The sequence below is a fragment of the Mycteria americana genome, chromosome 13 (assembly GCF_035582795.1).
Source record: "Mycteria americana isolate JAX WOST 10 ecotype Jacksonville Zoo and Gardens chromosome 13, USCA_MyAme_1.0, whole genome shotgun sequence".
Taxonomy (NCBI): Eukaryota; Metazoa; Chordata; class Aves; order Ciconiiformes; family Ciconiidae; genus Mycteria; species Mycteria americana.
In genome coordinates this window covers 1817746-1828308 of record NC_134377.1, presented here as the reverse complement: position 1 = coordinate 1828308, position 10563 = coordinate 1817746, and positions in this window count along the sequence as shown.

Here is a 10563-nt window from a genome sequence, read left to right as displayed (position 1 = left end):
GCCGGGGTCTCCGGCTGAAGGGGTGTGATTTTTAGGATTATAATGAGGATAGTTCGCGAAAGGGTGCTTCTTATCCCACTTGTAGTAATGAAGTCAGAGTGTTGTCACAATGTTTCACTCGGCTGACGTATTTCTTCGGGATGTGTTTCACTGCCAAGGACAGTAATTCTTGATCAGACGTTCCACGTTCCAGTATGAATCCCCCTTATCAGCTTTGTGTGTGCCTTGGCCTTCCACCAGCTGTAGTGTACTTCTCGCGTCTGAATCTTCCCACAGAGCTGGATAATACCCAATTGTAATTGACTATGTTTAATTGGCTACAACTCCCCCCTTTGAGACTATCTAAGAATTTTTAATTTTTAATTTTTTAGATAAGTCTCACTTTCTGCTCAGGTTGTTTAGCGAATGCTAAGCAACACCTGCAGGTGCACATACAGACATACAAAGATGCTCAGTGCAATCAGTATTATGCTCAGCAGCTTCTTTACCCACGGTCTTAAATGAGGGAACCAAGAGGTCGGCCATCTCCAAGTCTCTTCAAGTCCTAAGGAAGTATCACCCTTTTGAATTTCATGTAAAATTTGAGTTTGTTGCCAAACTTCATTGAGATCGGTTGAGATTTGTCCACTCTGGTCAATGTGAACACCAACAAGTAGCGTTTATCGTTGTACAGACTGCTCCTTGTGAAGTCAGGAGCATGCCTAAGGCCATTCTATTTTGCGTGGTGATATCTGCTAGTTGTTTGCAATCCTCATAGTTTTTTTTCTGTTAACCCCAGGTGGATGTTAGAACCCCAGGTGGATTTGGATGACTCTCTTGGTTCCCCCCTGCCGACACGTAGGAGTATCATTAAGTGTAAGAGGGGTATCATTCTCTCTATTTCCTTCACTTTTCACCTGAAAGAATTCCGTGTATTTACAGAGATCTGTTAACGATGTTATTGTTCCCAATAACACAAGAAAATACGGAAGTAATTCCCTTTGGAGACAATCTGTATGGGTTATGGATTTCTCTTGATGTACACTCTTCCGGTGGAGAGGTTTTCACTCGCGGGTAGTGAAGCCAAGAATCTATTCCTTTTGCTTGAATAGCTCTGGGGGTGATTAGTAACACCAAATACGGTCCCTTCCAGCATTCCTTCAAAGGTTCGTCTTTCCAGGCTTGAACATAGACTTGGTCTCCTGGTTGAAAGCAGTATACTGGGGTGTGTAGTGGAACAGATGTTCTCTCATTCAGGTGCCTGTGAAGGGAAGACAAAGTACGCCCCAACGACAACAGATACTCAGTGAGTGTTTGGTCTCCACTGACATGCTAGACACACACTAACGGGATCACTCCTTCCTGTTAACTTACTTACAGGGTACGGTTTACCATAGAGGATTTCAAAAGGACTAATGCCTTCCCTAACTCTGGGTGTAATTTGTACTCTCATTAATGCTATGGGTAGGATATCTACCCATTTTGTTTGAGTTTCCTGACACACTTTAGAGATCTGTCTCTTTAGAGTTTGGTTCATCCGCTCTACTTTCCCGCTGGATTGCGGTCTCTGAGGGGTATGCAAATTCCAGTCACATTGTAGAAACTTTATCGACCTCTTGTACAACTTTATCAATAAAATAGGGCCCGTTTTATTCCTGAGGCCATTCCTTCAGGAATACTGAATCTAGGGATTATTTCTTTCAGCAGTACTCTGACTACCTCTCTAGCTTTGTTGGTTCGGCACAGGAAAGCTTCTGGCCATCCAGAAAAGGTATCTACCAATACCAGTAAGTATTTAAAGTGATTACAGCTAGGTAATTCAGAGAAATCTATTTGCCGGTACTCCCCTGGAGTTCTCCCCTTTTAACCTGTCCCGGAGGAGGTCTTTTCTGTATCTTTGGATTGTTCTTGGAGCATGCCCAGCACTGCTTGCAATAGCATTAGCCAGTTTTTGCATTCTTGGTCCTATGGCATATCGTCTGATGTCTGCTACTACCGCATCTGCTCCCATATGGGTTTCTTGATGAGTCCTTTTTATTAATTCCCTCATTAGTGGGGCAGTGACTATTATTTACCCATCATCAGTTGTCCACCATCCATCCTGGGTTTTGGTACAGTTTAAAAGTGTTGCTAATTGATTGTCTTTTCCTGAATATATTGGAAGATCCAGTAAAATTCTTCTTAGATCGTGGAGGAGCTATTTGGCATATAGCTTCCTTCCGCTCTAGTCCCAGTTTTCTTTTGCCCTGTGAAACTTCCAAACCCAGGTATTTCACAGTTGTTTGTACACTTTGAGCTTGCTTTCCTGATAGCCTGTACCCAGCCAGTCCCAGGAAGTTGAACAGATCAATAGTGGCTCCTCTGCATTCTTGTTCTGAGGCGGTCCCTATTAGTATATCATCTACGTACTGTAGTAAGGTAACAGAAGGATGCTCATCTTGGTATTCTTCCAGTTCTTTGGCTAGTACATTACCGAACAGGGTAGGGCTGTTCTTAAATCCTTGGGGCAGCACGGTCCAGCAGAGTTGGGATTTCCTTCCGGTGGTTGGACTTTCCCAATGGGATGGAGGGCACAGCCGGACTCCTGGTCCTGCAGCAGCAGGGAATCTCTGGCCAGAAATGACCCCGAGCAGCCCTAGCAAGGATCCGTGCTCAGTGCTGCAGAGGAAGGCGAAAAACCCCTGGGGACCTGTGCCAATCTGCCCGGGGGAAAAAAACTCCTTCCTGACGCCAGAACTGGCGATGGGCTCTTCCCTGAGCACGTGAGCAAGGCCTGCCGCCCGACACGGGGCTGCCCTGGCTCCAGGGCACAGCAGCACTGCCCAACCCCTTCCCTCCCTGCCATGAAGCCATCTCCGGGGCTTCCAAGTACGGACACCTGAGATAGATAGGATTCCTCTGGCAGTTCTCCCTAATCCCAAGAGCACACGAACAGCTCCTCCTAGGCAGCTGCCTGAGCTGTTGGGCCTCTTTGGGAGGACAATCCTTCTCCGGATCCACCCAAGACTCCTTCCAGGCACGTGCTTGAGTCTTTTGAGCACTGCTTTAGGGACCTCAGATCCTGGATAGCAGCTGCAGACACCTTCAAGGCAGAGACCCAATATTTTCTTTCCCCATTAAAGGAGTGTCTGTCCTCTGGAACCCACCCGAGACTCCTCCCAGGCATCTCCCGGAGAATTTTGTCCTCTGCTGTAGGCAGCAGAGCTCCCGGGTAGCAGCCCCAGACTCGTCCAAGGAAGCTACCCGAGATGTTTTTTCTCTTTGAAATGCAAATTTTTCCTGCGGGATCCACCCGAGACTCCTCGCAGACATCTCCCAGAGTTTTTTCACCTCTGCTATAGACAGCAGGGATCCCGGGTAGCAGCCCCAGACTCCTCCAAGGAAGCTACCCGAGATGTTTTTTCTCTTTTAAGAGCAAATTTTTCCTCCGGGATCCACCCGAGACTCCTCCCAGGCATCTCCCGGAGAATTTTGGCCTCTGCTGTAGGCAGGAGAGATCCCGGGTAGCAGCCCCAGACTCCTCCAAGGAAGCTACCCGAGATGGTTTTTCTCTTTTAAGAGCAAATTTTTCCTCCGGGATCCACGCGAGACTCCTCCCAGGCATCTCCCGGAGAATTTTGGCCTCTGCTATAGACAGCAGGGATCCCGGGTAGCAGCCCCAGACTCCTCCAAGGAAGCTACCCGAGACGGTTTTTCTCTTTTAAGTGCAATTTATTTCTCCGGGATCCACCCGAGACTCCTCCCAGGCATCTCTCGGAGAATTTTGTCCTCTGGTGTAGGCAGCGGAGCTCCCGGGTAGCAGCCCCAGACTCCTCCAAGGAAGCTACCCGAGGTATTTTTAAATGCAAATTTTTCCTCCGGGATCCACGCGAGACTCCTCCCAGACATCTGCCCGAGAACTTTGGCCTCTGCTGTAGGCAGCAGAGCTCCCGGGTAGCAGCCCCAGACTCCTCCAAGGAAGCTACCCGAGATGTTTTTTCCCTTTTAAGAGCAAATTTTTCCTCCGGGATCCACCCGAGACTCCTCCCAGGCATGTCCCGGAGAATTTTGGCCTCTGCTGTAGGCAGCAGAGATCCCGGGTAGCAGCCCCAGACTCCTCCAAGGAAGCTACCCGAGATGTTTTTTCTCTTTTAAGAGCAAATTTTTCCTCCGGGATCCACCCGAGACTCCTCCCAGGCATCTCCCGGAGAATTTTGGCCTCTGCTGTAGGCAGGAGAGATCCCGGGTAGCAGCCCCAGACTCCTCCAAGGAAGCTACCCGAGATGGTTTTTCTCTTTTAAGAGCAAATTTTTTCTCCGGGATCCACCCGAGACTCCTCCCAGGCATCTCCAGGAGAATTTTGGCCTCTGCTGTAGGCAGCAGAGCTCCCGGGTAGCAGCCCCAGACTCCTCCAAGGAAGCTACCCGAGATGGTTTTTCTCTTTGAAATGCAATTTATTTCTCCGGGATCCACCCGAGACTCCTCCCAGGCATCTCCCGGAGTTTTTTCACCTCTGCTATAGACAGCAGGGATCCCAGGTAGCAGCCCCAGACTCCTCCAAGGAAGCTATCCGAGATGTTTTTTCTCTTTTACAGCAAATTTTTCCTGCGGGATCCACCCGAGACTCCTCCCAGGCATCTCCCGGAGAACTTTGGCCTCTGCTGTAGGCAGCAGAGCTCCCGGGTAGCAGCCCCAGACTCCTCCAAGGAAGCTACCCGAGATGTTTTTTCTCTTTTAAGAGCAAATTTTTCTCCAGGATCCACCCGGGACTCCTCCCAGGCATCTCCCGGAGTTTTTTCATCTCTGCTATAGACAGCAGGGATCCCGGGTAGCAGCCCCAGACTCCTCCAAGGAAGCTACCCGAGATGGATTTTCTCTTTGAAATGCAAATTTTTCCTCCGGGATCCACCCGAGACTCCTCCCAGGCATCTCCCGGAGAATTTTGGCCTCTGCTGTAGGCCGGAGAGATCCCGGGTAGCAGCCCCACACTCCTCCAAGGAAGCTACCCGAGATGGTTTTTCTCTTTGAAATGTAAATTTTTCCTCCGGGATCCACCTGAGACTCCTCCCAGGCATCTCCCGGAGAATTTTGGCCTCTGCTGTAGGCAGCAGAGCTCCCGGGTAGCAGCCCCAGACTCCTCCAAGGAAGCTACCCGAGATGGTTTTTCTCTTTGAAATGCAATTTATTTCTCCGGGATCCACCCGAGACTCCTCCCAGGCATCTCCCGGAGTTTTTTCACCTCTGCTATAGACAGCAGGGATCCCAGGTAGCAGCCCCAGACTCCTCCAAGGAAGCTATCCGAGATGTTTTTTCTCTTTTACAGCAAATTTTTCCTGCGGGATCCACCCGAGACTCCTCCCAGGCATCTCCCGGAGAACTTTGGCCTCTGCTGTAGGCAGCAGAGCTCCCGGGTAGCAGCCCCAGACTCCTCCAAGGAAGCTACCCGAGATGTTTTTTCTCTTTTAACAGCAAATTTTTCTCCAGGATCCACCCGGGACTCCTCCCAGGCATCTCCCGGAGTTTTTTCATCTCTGCTATAGACAGCAGGGATCCAGGGTAGCAGCCCCAGACTCCTCCAAGGAAGCTACCCGAGATGTTTTTTCTCTTTTAAGAGCAAATTTTTCCTCCAGGATCCACCCGAGACTCCTCCCAGGCATCTCCCGGAGTTTTTTCATCTCTGCTATAGACAGCAGGGATCCAGGGTAGCAGCCCCAGACTCCTCCAAGGAAGCTACCCGAGATGGTTTTTCTCTTTTAAGAGCAAATTTTTCCTCCGGGATCCACCCGAGACTCCTCCCAGGCATCTCCCGGAGTTTTTTCACCTCTGCTATAGACAGCAGGGATCCCGGGTAGCAGCCCCAGACTCCTCCAAGGAAGCTACCCGAGATGGATTTTCTCTTTGAAATGCAAATTTTTCCAGCGGGATCCAACCGAGACTCCTCCCAGGCATCTCCCGGAGAATTTTGGCCTCTGCTGTAGGAAGCAGAGCTCCCGGGTAGCAGCCCCAGACTCCTCCAAGGAAGCTACCCGAGATGGTTTTTCTCTTTTAAGAGGAAATTTTTCCTCCGGAATCCACCCGAGACTCCTCCCAGGCATCTCTCGGAGAATTTTGGCCTCTGCTGTAGGCAGCAGAGATCCAGGGTAGCAGCCCCAGACTCCTCCAAGGAAGCTACCCGAGGTATTTTTAAATGCAAATTTTTCCTCCGGGATCCACCCGAGACTCCTCCCAGGCATCTCCCAGAGAATTTTCGCCTCTGCTGTAGGCCGGAGAGATCCCGGGTAGCAGCCCCAGACTCCTCCAAGGAAGCTACCCGAGATGTTTTTCTCTTTGAAATGCAAATTTTTCCTGCGGGATCCACCCGAGACTCCTCCCAGGCATCTCCCGGAGAATTTTGTCCTCTGCTGTAGGCAGCAGAGCTCCCGGGTAGTAGCCCCAGACTCCTCCAAGGAAGCTACCCGAGATGTTTCTTCTCTTTTACAGCAAATTTTTCCTCCGGGATCCACCCGAGACTCCTCCCAGGCATCTCCCCGAGAACTTTGGCCTCTGCTGTAGGCAGCAGAGCTCCCGGGTAGCAGCCCCAGACTCCTCCAAGGAAGCTACCCGAGATGTTTTTTCTCTTTTAAGAGCAAATTTTTCCTCCGGGATCCACCCGAGACTCCTCCCAGGCATCTCCCTGAGAATTTTGTCCTCTGGTGTAGGCAGCAGAGCTCCCGGGTAGCAGCCCCAGACTCCTCCAAGGAAGCTACCCGAGATGTTTTTTCTCTTTTAAGAGCAAATTTTTCCTCCGGGATCCACCCGAGACTCCTCCCAGGCATCTCCCGGAGAATTTTGGCCTCTGCTGTAGGCAGGAGAGATCCCGGGTAGCAGCCCCAGACTCCTCCAAGGAAGCTACCCGAGATGGTTTTTCTCTTTTAAGAGCAAATTTTTTCTCCGGGATCCACCCGAGACTCCTCCCAGGCATCTCCCGGAGAACTTTGGCCTCTGCTGTAGGCAGCAGAGCTCCCGGGTAGCAGCCCCAGACTCCTCCAAGGAAGCTACCCGAGATGGTTTTTCTCTTTGAAATGCAATTTATTTCTCCGGGATCCACCCGAGACTCCTCCCAGGCATCTCCCGGAGTTTTTTCACCTCTGCTATAGACAGCAGGGATCCCAGGTAGCAGCCCCAGACTCCTCCAAGGAAGCTACCCGAGATGGTTTTTCTCTTTTAAGAGCAAATTTTTCTCCAGGATCCACCCGGGACTCCTCCCAGGCATCTCCCGGAGTTTTTTCATCTCTGCTATAGACAGCAGGGATCCCGGGTAGCAGCCCCAGACTCCTCCAAGGAAGCTACCCGAGATGGATTTTCTCTTTGAAATGCAAATTTTTCCTCCGGGATCCACCCGAGACTCCTCCCAGGCATCTCCCGGAGAATTTTGGCCTCTGCTGTAGGCAGGAGAGATCCCGGGTAGCAGCCCCAGACTCCTCCAAGGAAGCTACCCGAGATGGTTTTTCTCTTTTAAGAGCAAATTTTTTCTCCGGGATCCACCCGAGACTCCTCCCAGGCATCTCTCGGAGAATTTTCGCCTCTGCTGTAGGCCGGAGAGATCCCGGGTAGCGGCCCCAGACTCCTCCAAGGAAGCTACCCGAGATGTTTTTCTCTTTGAAATGCAAATTTTTCCTGCGGGATCCACCCAAGACTCCTCCCAGGCATCTCCCGGAGAATTTTGTCCTCTGCTGTAGGCCGCAGAGCTCCCGGGTAGTAGCCCCAGACTCCTCCAAGGAAGCTACCCGAGATGTTTTTTCTCTTTTACAGCAAATTTTTCCTCCGGGATCCACCCGAGACTCCTCCCAGGCATCTCCCCGAGAACTTTGGCCTCTGCTGTAGGCAGCAGAGCTCCCGGGTAGCAGCCCCAGACTCCTCCAAGGAAGCTACCCGAGATGTTTTTTCTCTTTTAAGAGCAAATTTTTCCTCCGGGATCCACCCGAGACTCCTCCCAGGCATCTCCCGGAGAATTTTGGCCTCTGCTGTAGGCAGCAGAGCTCCCGGGTAGCAGCCCCAGACTCCTCCAAGGAAGCTACCCGAGATGTTTTTTCTCTTTTAAGAGGAAATTTTTCCTCCGGGATCCACCCGAGACTCCTCCCAGGCATCTCCCGGAGAATTTTGGCCTCTGCTGTAGGCAGGAGAGATCCCGGGTAGCAGCCCCAGACTCCTCCAAGGAAGCTACCCGAGATGGTTTTTCTCTTTTAAGAGCAAATTTTTTCTCCGGGATCCACCCGAGACTCCTCCCAGGCATCTCCCGGAGAATTTTGGCCTCTGCTGTAGGCAGCAGAGCTCACGGGTAGCAGCCCCAGACTCCTCCAAGGAAGCTACCCGAGATGGATTTTCTCTTTGAAATGCAAATTTTTCCTGCGGGATCCACCCGAGACTCCTCCCAGGCATCTCCCGGAGAATTTTGGCCTCTGCTGTAGGCAGCAGGGATCCCGGGTAGCAGCCCCAGACTCCTCCAAGTAAGCTACCCGAGATGGATTTTCTCTTTGAAATGCAAATTTTTCCTCCGGGATCCACCCAAGACTCCTCCCAGGCATCTCCCGGAGAATTTTGGCCTCTGCTGTATGCCGGAGAGATCCCGGGTAGCAGCCCCACACTCCTCCAAGGAAGCTACCCGAGATGGTTTTTCTCTTTGAAATGCAAATTTTTCCTCCGAGATCCACCCGAGACTCCTCCCAGGCATCTCCCGGAGAATTTTGGCCTCTGCTGTAGGCAGCAGAGCTCCCGGTTAGCAGCCCCAGACTCCTCCAAGGAAGCTACCCGCGATGTTTTTTCTCTTTTAAGAGCAAATTTTTCCTCCAGGATCCACCCGAGACTCCTCCCAGGCATCTCCCGGAGTTTTTTCATCTCTGCTATAGACAGCAGGGATCCAGGGTAGCAGCCCCAGACTCCTCCAAGGAAGCTACCCGAGATGGTTTTTCTCTTTTAAGAGCAAATTTTTCCTCCGGGATCCACCCGAGACTCCTCCCAGGCATCTCCCGGAGTTTTTTCACCTCTGCTATAGACAGCAGGGATCCCGGGTAGCAGCCCCAGACTCCTCCAAGGAAGCTACCCGAGATGGATTTTCTCTTTGAAATGCAAATTTTTCCTGCGGGATCCACCCGAGACTCCTCCCAGGCATCTCCCGGAGAATTTTGGCCTCTGCTGTAGGCAGCAGAGCTCCCGGGTAGCAGCCCCAGACTCCTCCAAGGAAGCTACCCGAGATGGTTTTTCTCTTTTAAGAGGAAATTTTTCCTCCGGAATCCACCCGAGACTCCTCCCAGGCATCTCTCGGAGAATTTTGGCCTCTGCTGTAGGCAGCAGAGCTCCCGGGTAGCAGCCCCAGACTCCTCCAAGGAAGCTACCCGAGGTATTTTTAAATGCAAATTTTTCCTCCGGGATCCACCCGAGACTCCTCCCAGGCATCTCCCAGAGAATTTTCGCCTCTGCTGTAGGCCGGAGAGATCCCGGGTAGCAGCCCCAGACTCCTCCAAGGAAGCTACCCGAGATGTTTTTCTCTTTGAAATGCAAATTTTTCCTGCGGGATCCACCCGAGACTCCTCCCAGGCATCTCCCGGAGAATTTTGTCCTCTGCTGTAGGCAGCAGAGCTCCTGGGTAGTAGCCCCAGACTCCTCCAAGGAAGCTACCTGAGATGTTTTTTCTCTTTTACAGCAAATTTTTCCTCCGGGATCCACCCGAGACTCCTCCCAGGCATCTCCCCGAGAACTTTGGCCTCTGCTGTAGGCAGCAGAGCTCCCGGGTAGCAGCCCCAGACTCCTCCAAGGAAGCTACCCGAGATGTTTTTTCTCTTTTACAGCAAATTTTTCCTGCGGGATCCACCCGAGACTCCTCCCAGGCATCTCCCGGAGAACTTTGGCCTCTGCTGTAGGCAGCAGAGCTCCCGGGTAGCAGCCCCAGACTCCTCCAAGGAAGCTACCCGAGATGTTTTTTCTCTTTTAAGAGCAAATTTTTCTCCAGGATCCACCCGGGACTCCTCCCAGGCATCTCCCGGAGTTTTTTCATCTCTGCTATAGACAGCAGGGATCCCGGGTAGCAGCCCCAGACTCCTCCAAGGAAGCTACCCGAGATGGATTTTCTCTTTGAAATGCAAATTTTTCCTCCGGGATCCACCCGAGACTCCTCCCAGGCATCTCCCGGAGAATTTTGGCCTCTGCTGTAGGCCGGAGAGATCCCGGGTAGCAGCCCCACACTCCTCCAAGGAAGCTACCCGAGATGGTTTTTCTCTTTGAAATGCAAATTTTTCCTCCGGGATCCACCTGAGACTCCTCCCAGGCATCTCCCGGAGAATTTTGGCCTCTGCTGTAGGCCGCAGAGCTCCCGGGTAGCAGCCCCAGACTCCTCCAAGGAAGCTACCCGAGATGTTTTTTCTCTTTTAAGAGCAAATTTTTCCTCCAGGATCCACCCGAGACTCCTCCCAGGCATCTCCCGGAGTTTTTTCATCTCTGCTATAGACAGCAGGGATCCAGGGTAGCAGCCCCAGACTCCTCCAAGGAAGCTACCCGAGATGGTTTTTCTCTTTTAAGAGCAAATTTTTCCTCCGGGATCCACCCGAGACTCCTCCCAGGCATCTCCCGGAG